This window comes from Pan troglodytes, chromosome 5 (genome assembly GCF_028858775.2).
Source record: "Pan troglodytes isolate AG18354 chromosome 5, NHGRI_mPanTro3-v2.0_pri, whole genome shotgun sequence".
NCBI lineage: Eukaryota > Metazoa > Chordata > Mammalia > Primates > Hominidae > Pan > Pan troglodytes.
In genome coordinates, this window is record NC_072403.2 from 149,657,328 (window position 1) to 149,665,357 (window position 8,030).

The window sequence follows — 8,030 nt, forward strand, 5'->3', positions numbered from 1 at the left end:
TTCTCCACATCCTCTCCAGCACCTGTTGTTTCCTGCCTTTTTAATGATCACCATTCTAACTGGTGTGAGATGGTATCTCATTGTGGTTTTGATTTGCATTTCTCTGATGGCCACTGATGATGAGCATTTTTTCATGTGCCTTTTGGCTGCATAAATGTCTTCTTTTGAGAAGTGTCTGTTCATATCCTTCGCCCACTTTTTGATGGGGTTGTTTGTTTTTTTCTTGTAAATTTATTGGAGTTCATTGTAGATTCTGGATATTAGCCCTTTGTCAGATGAGTAGATTGCAAAAATTTTCTCCCATTCTGTAGGTTGCCTGTTCACTCTGATGGTAGTTTCTTTTGCTTGCAGAAGCTCTTTAGTTTAATTAGATCCCATTTGTCAATTTTGGCTTTTGTTGCCATTGCTTTTGGTGTTTTAGACATGAAGTCCTTGTCCATGCCTATGTCCTGAATGGTAATGCCTAGGTTTTCTTCTAGGGTTTTTATGGTTTTAGGTCTAACATTTAAGTCTTTAATCCATCTTGAATTAATTTTTGTATAAGGTGTAAGGAAGGGATCCAGTTTCAGCTTTCTACATATGGCTAGCCAGTTTTCTCAGCACCATTTATTAAATAGGGAATCATTTCCCCATTTCTTGTTTTTGTCAGGTTTGTCAAAGATCAGATGGTTGTAGATATGCGGCATTATTTCTGAGGGCTCTGTTCTGTTCCATTGATCTATATCTCTGTTTTGTTACCAGTACCATGCTGTTTTGGTTACTGGCAGAGAATCATTTCTAAAACCCAGTATAAAATCAGCCTCAAGCAGCCATCACCTAGAGGAGGCTGGAAATCTCAAAACTAATTACAGCGGGCCGGGGGTGGTGGCTCACGCCCATAATCCCAGCACTTTGGGAGGCCGAGGCGGGCAGATCACGAGGTCAGGAGATCGAGGCCATCCTGGCTAACACAGTGAAACCTGTCTCTACTAAAAATACAAAAAATTAGCCGGGCATGGGGGCGAGCGCCTGTAGTCCCAGCTACTGGGGAGGCTGAGGCAGGAGAATGGCGTGAACCCGGGAGGCGGAGCTTGCAGTGAGCCGAGATTGCGCCACTGCACTCCAGCCTGGGCGACAAAGCGAGACTCCATCTCAAAAAAAAAGAAAAAAGAAAATGATTCATTTTCCCCACCAATACTCCCTGCAGCCTGTTAAGGTCAAAGCCTCTGGTGGAGGCTGCACAGGTAGTGATATGGGAGTATTGATAACTGCTCTTTCTTCCCCAGTGACTGGTATGGGCCTTCACTGGAATATTTCTCTCTGTCAACTCTGTGCACGGGGTTGAGTCCTGGCCGTGATAGTATGAATACTGTCATTCAAGTTTCCCCTGGCCTTACCAGACTGTACAGATAACAGGAACCACCCCAACTCAAATTTCCCTGGTTTTTTCCATAGCCTGGGGATGGTGGACCTTTAATACCCTGTAAGGTATCTTTCAAATATTTCTTGAGGTCCCTACAAGGTGTCTCCCAGGTACTGCTGAATAACATCCCTCCTCTAAGCTGGCCCATGGCTTCTCCTGGCCACTGGCTGGCCAGCAGTGTCTCCTGTTTGCCCCTTCCATGTACTTCCACAGCTGAGGCTCAGGAAAGCTGCAGATGTCCAAGTGACACGGCATTCTAAGTAGGAGGAGCGCTTCCTTCCCCTACCCCCTCATGCCAACCACAATGAGGACACCCAGCACTGATGCCCAGCAATGTGGCTTCTGCTCCAGTATATTGCAGAGTTCGAATTCAGAATTTCAGTTTCCCTTTGTAGGCTGCTGACTGCTCAGAGGAGGTAGGCTTTCATTCTTAAATATGTACTGATTGCCTGCTCTGTGTAGATGCCTACAACGTGCACAGGGATGAGTGAAACCGCCAAGGACTCTGACCATGAAATTTTCAGCCTAGTCATGGAGAAAGATGATGACCAAGAAATAAAAGCAAATAAATACACAACCACAAATTGAGATAAGTGCTATGAAGGAAACAGACAGAGAGGTGTGAGAGAAAATAACAAAGGAGCTACTTTCGATCAGAGGGTCAGAAAAGGTCTCCAAGGTCATGACAGTTTATAATAATAACTATTAATGGGACATATTAGAAATCCAGACTTGGAAAAAGGGAGGGGAGGGGTTTTTAGAAGAAATTTATTGGGGAGGATGGGGGTGGTACAAAGAGGAGGAGGAGTTAATATTTTGAGACATTACTATGACCCAGTAACATTCTAAGAACTTTACATATGTTATATTCTTTAATCCTAACACAACCCTATGTAGGAACTACTGTTAACCCTGCTTAACAGAGGTATAAGATGAAGCACAGAAGGGTTAAGTAACTTGCCCTTGTCACACAGCTACTAAGTGGTGAAGGCAGAATTTGAATCCGGGCAGTTCAGACCCTAAGGAAGAAAAGACTTTGGATTATTTTAGCAACTTAAAGACCAGTGTGACTGAAATGGAAAGGAAAAAGGGGAGGAAAATGGGAGAGAAATGGAGTTGGCAAAGCAGGCAGGGCCTAGAGCATGCACGGAAAGGTGGTCATATTTCATCCTCAGAGAGTGTCATGGCTGATTAATTAATGCTGCTCCAAAGGAACAATACTGTTCTGAGGAGCCAGCTGTGGTCATGAAAATAATGATCACCTCTATTACTTTCTTAGGCTGAGGTATTAGAAAATGAGAGTGCTTCCTTTATGCTGAGAAGAAGAAAGGAGCCTAAGATCTTGGGGATGGAATTACCCTCTCTGGCAGATAGGCCAACTTCATGCATAACCCAGGAAACTGCACCACTTCCCAGGACCTACTGGTAGCAACCCATTCCCTGCATTATAGAATGACGGATGGCCAAATTAAACAGTATTCCACTAGGGGGTGAGCACTGGGTTAATAATACAGGGATGGGGAAGGGCATGGAGAGGAACCAGTTATCAGAGTGGGCCTCTCTAGGGAACAATCTCCACTTTGGCAGGAGCCGCCTGGGGAAACGCCTGTGTTCCTGGCCATGGGCTGCAACTCACAGCCTCTCTACGTGGCTGCCTAACTGAGACAATAAATCCCTGGAGATGAAGAAGAAGCAGTGTCTGGTGTACCCACCAAGTAAACTCTGGTAAGTTATATCCACAGGAAAAGTGAAGAGGCAACAATCTCTTGATTCTTAAGGTCAGCATCTTGTTTGGTTGCTCTCTCCTGAATTCTCTTAGGAGATTCCTCCCACGCTTAGGAAATCTCAAATTTGTCCCACAAAGAATATTAACTCAGTCTAGCCTCCTAAACTGAGTCTAACCTCATCTCTAGTGACATAAACTAGGTAGAATGGGGAGGGGATTTTCCAAATTCTGTTTGCTTGCTTATAATGGTAAACTTTTCCTTTCTTTTTTTTTTTTTTTTTTTTTTTTGAGAAGGAGTTTTGCTCTTTTTGCCCAGGCTGGTCTGCAATTGTGCGATATTGGCTCACTGCAACCTCTGCCTCCCAGGTTCAAGTGATTCTCCTACCTCAGCCTCCCAAGTATCTGGGATTACAGGCACCCACCACCATGCTCAGCTAATATTTTTATTTTTAGTACAGATGGGATTTCACCATGTTGGTCAGCTGGTCTCGAACTCCAGACCTCAGGTGATCCACCTGCCTCAGCCTCCCAAAGTGCTGGGATTACAGGCGTGAGCCACTGCGCCTGGCCTGTAATGGTAAACTTTTAACCGATTAACCTGTTCTTGCTTGTCGAGTAGTGTGGACATCCATTCTCCATGTTTCCCTCTCCAGCAGCCCCTCAATTTCTGTTTGGGGATACGTATGATACCTGAGAGTCTAATTCCATCTGAGTGGCAAGCAGGGAACACGTGGCCTGGGCTAAGCCATCAGCACGTTCTATCAACCCCGGCCACAGTGACTGTGACCTAAGCCCATTTGTTCAGTGTGAGTCCCAGGATCTCTGCTTTGGAATACAAGACGAAGTCCCTCTCTCCCTCTTGGTGTATTTGAATAAGAAGCAAGAGTCATCTAGGAATCACAGAAGGAGCCTGACTTAGGATAGAGCCAACATCAAAAAAAAAATAGAGTTATAAAGAGCTACGTCCTGCATGACATCATTAAGCAGAATGACTCCCCACCTCATCAAAACCCTGCTCTTTCCAGGGATGAGAGTTGATTAAATTGAGCTCAACAAATATTGACAGAGTGCCTTGTCATGTGCCAGACATGGTATTGGGCACTCACAATACGTTAGTGCATAAAACAGGTAAGAATCCCTGTCCTCAGGGAGAAGGAGACAGAAAATAGACAATAAGCAGAATAAGTGAAATAATAGCATGTTCGAGGAGGGTAAGTATGGTGGGGAAAAGGAAAAGAAGAGCAGGTAAGGGAGATGGTACTGGGTGAGTAGAGCTGGAGATGAGGCTCTGTATTCTTTAAGGTAGGGGTCTCTCTGCTACTTGTTATCTATTACTTGCTAATAAACCTACAACACCTTAGGACATTCTAAATACCTGTAACGTAACCCCTTTCCCCTAACACACACCCAGAGGTAAACATTTCTATAGATTTTTTTTAAAAAGAATTTTAGGCTGGGCTTGGTGGCTCACATCTGTAATCCCAGCACTTTGGGAGGCCAAGGCGGGCAGATCACGAGGTCAGGAGATCGAGACCATCCTGGTTAACACGGTGAAACCCCGTCTCTACTAAAAACTACAAAAAAATTAGCCAGGCATGGTGGCGGGGGCCTGTAGTCCCAGCTACTCAGGAGGCTGAGGCAGGAGAATGGTGTGAACCCGGGAGGCAGAGCTTGCAGTGAGCCGAGATCACACCACTGCACTCCAGCCTGGGCGACAGGGGGAGACTCCGTCTAAAAAAAATAAATATATAAATAAAAATTTAAAAAATAAAAAAGAATATTAATTACATTTGTCTAAGATTTGGCTTGGGGAGGGACGTTATATTTGAGTTCTGGAAAAAGGTTGATTTCATCAGCTTTGGAAAATACGTATCCACATTTTGGGGGCAGGGCACGGGAATTAAAATGATTCCATTTCAATCCTGTAGCACTCTGACATAAATTATGCTACTTTCCTGAAGCAGCAAGGTTCTTTTACTCCCATTGTTTTCTGCTTCTTGAAATATACAAATAATCACCTGTTTCTGTTTCCAATATTGATTTATGGAAAATGCATCAAATTAGTATTGACAATGCTTTACAACTTGAGAAGTTATATTCTGTAACTCTGATTTTCTCAGAGACCAACTTGCAAGAACTATAATATTGTAACTGAGTCAAAAGCTGGTGAGCAAGAAGGTGAACAAGAAAGCAAGCAAGAGCAAATTAACTTAATATAAAGATGTCTCTTCCCCCAACTGTTCTGAGTACGTGGCTAGTGGCTTCCTGTGAAGGAAACACTTGGTTGGCTCTTGTCTTAGTTAAGACTGGCATTCCCCCTTTTGTACAACTCTGCAATGCTGTGTAAAGGAAGAAACTATCACCATAGAGACTTGGGTCTCCTGCACATTCAAATGATTATCTAGGAACACTAGATAATCTGTCTCTTGCCATAGCACTTACTTTTTAGCAGTCATCTCTTCATAGGCTATACATTTTTTAAAAAGGTCCAATGCCAGACAAACTAAAGCTGTGCTCTGATAGTGCCAGAAAGACACACTTACAAACATTGCCAAATTATCCTGGTGGGCTTTCATGCAAATGCCCTGTGCCTTTACTGTTTCAGATCTCAAGCTTTCCTTAGATGCTCAGAGTTCAACTTCAGTGAAGTTGCTGCTGAACAGAGTCACACAGAGCCAGGGGAGTGAGTGGGGAGAAGCATGGAATCAGAAGAAGGTACTGTGCCTTCTCAAAGTCTGTGAAAAGAGACACCTGAGATCATTGGGAAACAAAAAATCTACAAATCATGGTAAGACAATTGGTCAGTACTTTTAGCAAAAGAAAACCCTCCCCTCCTGCCAAATGACAAATTAAATTATCAGTGGATGAGACTCAAGTACATGTGCACATAAATGCACATACACAAGTACACGCACATGCACACGCACACACCACACGCACACACACACACACACAGGCAAAGAAATAAAACTGTATACATGCCAAAAAATAGCTGAATATTTATTTAATCACTGCTGTTGAAGAGCACTGTGAGTTTGTCATGTAAGAAATCCCATGGGAAATGATAACAGACCTGACCACAGAAAAATGGTAAACTTCTGAACATTAAGAAGGGCACAGACTAAAATACAAACATCTACATAGAAAGATCTACAGTAAAAAATAAGATATAATCATCTAATATCTTCTGAAACATAAAGCTTATAAAAATTGATTCGAAAAACATGAAGATTTCAGAATAGAAATGGGCAAAGGACACAAGACAACTCACAATACAGCAAATATAAATAAATAAAAAACAGATGGAAAATGTTCATCTTGTTACTTAACAAAGGCAAAATTGAAACAGCAGTAGAGTAATTTTTCTTACTATCAAGTTAGCAAAAATAATTTCTTTGCCTAATCATGTTGATAAGAGCACAATGAAACAGGAAATCTCATAAACTGCTTGCAGGAGTACAAAACTTTCTGGAAAGCAATGTGCTGTTTCCCAAGAGGACTCTAAGTGTTTGTATCCTTCGACCTAGTAATTCTACTTCCAAGAACTTATCATCAGAAAGTAATTTAAAAATTCCAAAATATGGACATCATGCATAAAAGATGTTCATTTCATCATTGCTTATTAAAAAAAAACGGAACACCCTAAATGCCTACTATTCATTTCAATATTTTTTGAGCACCTAATATGTGTCAAACAATGAGCTAGAACAGACACCAAACACAAACCAGTTATGATTCTTATCCTTCCAATACTGGGAGGAACTGCAGGTTGGGAGGAGATATACATTGAATTAAGTAATTATTACACTTGTTACAGGAATGCATAGCAGAGGCACCTAACCAGAGGGGGGTGACATTTAAACTAACTCCTGAAAACTATGTGAAAGTAACCAGAAGGGGATGGCAGATGAAATATTCTGATTAATACTTCAAGAAGCAGAAACAATGGGAGTAAAAGAATCTTGCCGTTTCAAGGAAGTATCATAATGTGTTCCAGAAAAAGGAAACAACATATTGCAAGTCCAGGAGGAAAAAAATTTGACCTAAATTAAGAGTGTCCTCATATTTCAAAATGGCGATGAAGAGAGTCCAAGCATCTGTTGGGAAGATGAGACCTAGCAGGAAACACAGTGGAGTTGCTTTCCTCCTCTTCTTCTGATTAATTTCACAGGTTTTTCACGTTTTTAGTTTAAATGTCACCTACGCTGGTTAAGTCCCCTCTGCTATGAACTCCTGTAGCAAATGTCATAATTACTTGATTAAATGCTTATCTCCTCCAAGACTGTAAGTTCTGCAAGGATAAGAATTATATCTGCCTTGCAGATGGGTGTGGTGGCTCACACCTGTAATCCCAGCACTTTGGGAGGCCGAGGATCACCTGAGGCCAGGAGTTCAAGACCAGCCTGGCCAATATGGTGAAATCCCATCTCTACCAAAAGTACAAAAATTTAGTTGGGCATGGTGGTGCACATCTGTGGTCCCAGCTACTTGGGAGGCTGATGTGAGAGGATTTCTTGAGCCTGGCAGGCGGAGGTTGTAGTAGTGAGCCAAGATTGCACCACTGCACTCCAGCCTGGGTGACAGAGTGAGACTCTCTCTCAAAAAAAAAAAAAAAAAAAAAGAATTTTATTTGTCTTGTGTTTGGCTTCTGTTCTAGATCAGTGTTTGACACATATTAGGTGCTCATAATGGTGTTAGGGAGTGACCCACCACCAGGAAGCAGAGGCTTCCCACATGGGAGGATGGCTATGTGGCAGTGTTGAGGGACACTGAATCCGAAGTGCTGGGTCTTGAACTCATCAGTAAAAACATGAAGACCCGGCCCATCAGGAGGACCCACAAGGGAATGAGGAATGGTCATCGTGTTGGACACACATCTATGGTCTGGGCCTGTCAGGCTCC

At 42.6% G+C, this 8,030-nt stretch overlaps 1 long non-coding RNA gene across 1 annotated transcript; it reads left to right on the top strand.

Annotated features, from left to right (window-relative positions):
* The first annotated feature begins 2,276 nt into the window (after positions 1 to 2,276).
* Positions 2,277 to 7,728, top strand: LOC134810377 (uncharacterized). Its single transcript, XR_010158207.1, has 3 exons — positions 2,277 to 2,327; positions 2,990 to 3,127; positions 5,734 to 7,728. It is a non-coding gene; the product is annotated as an uncharacterized LOC134810377 (long non-coding RNA).
* The last annotated feature ends 302 nt before the right edge of the window (positions 7,729 to 8,030 follow it).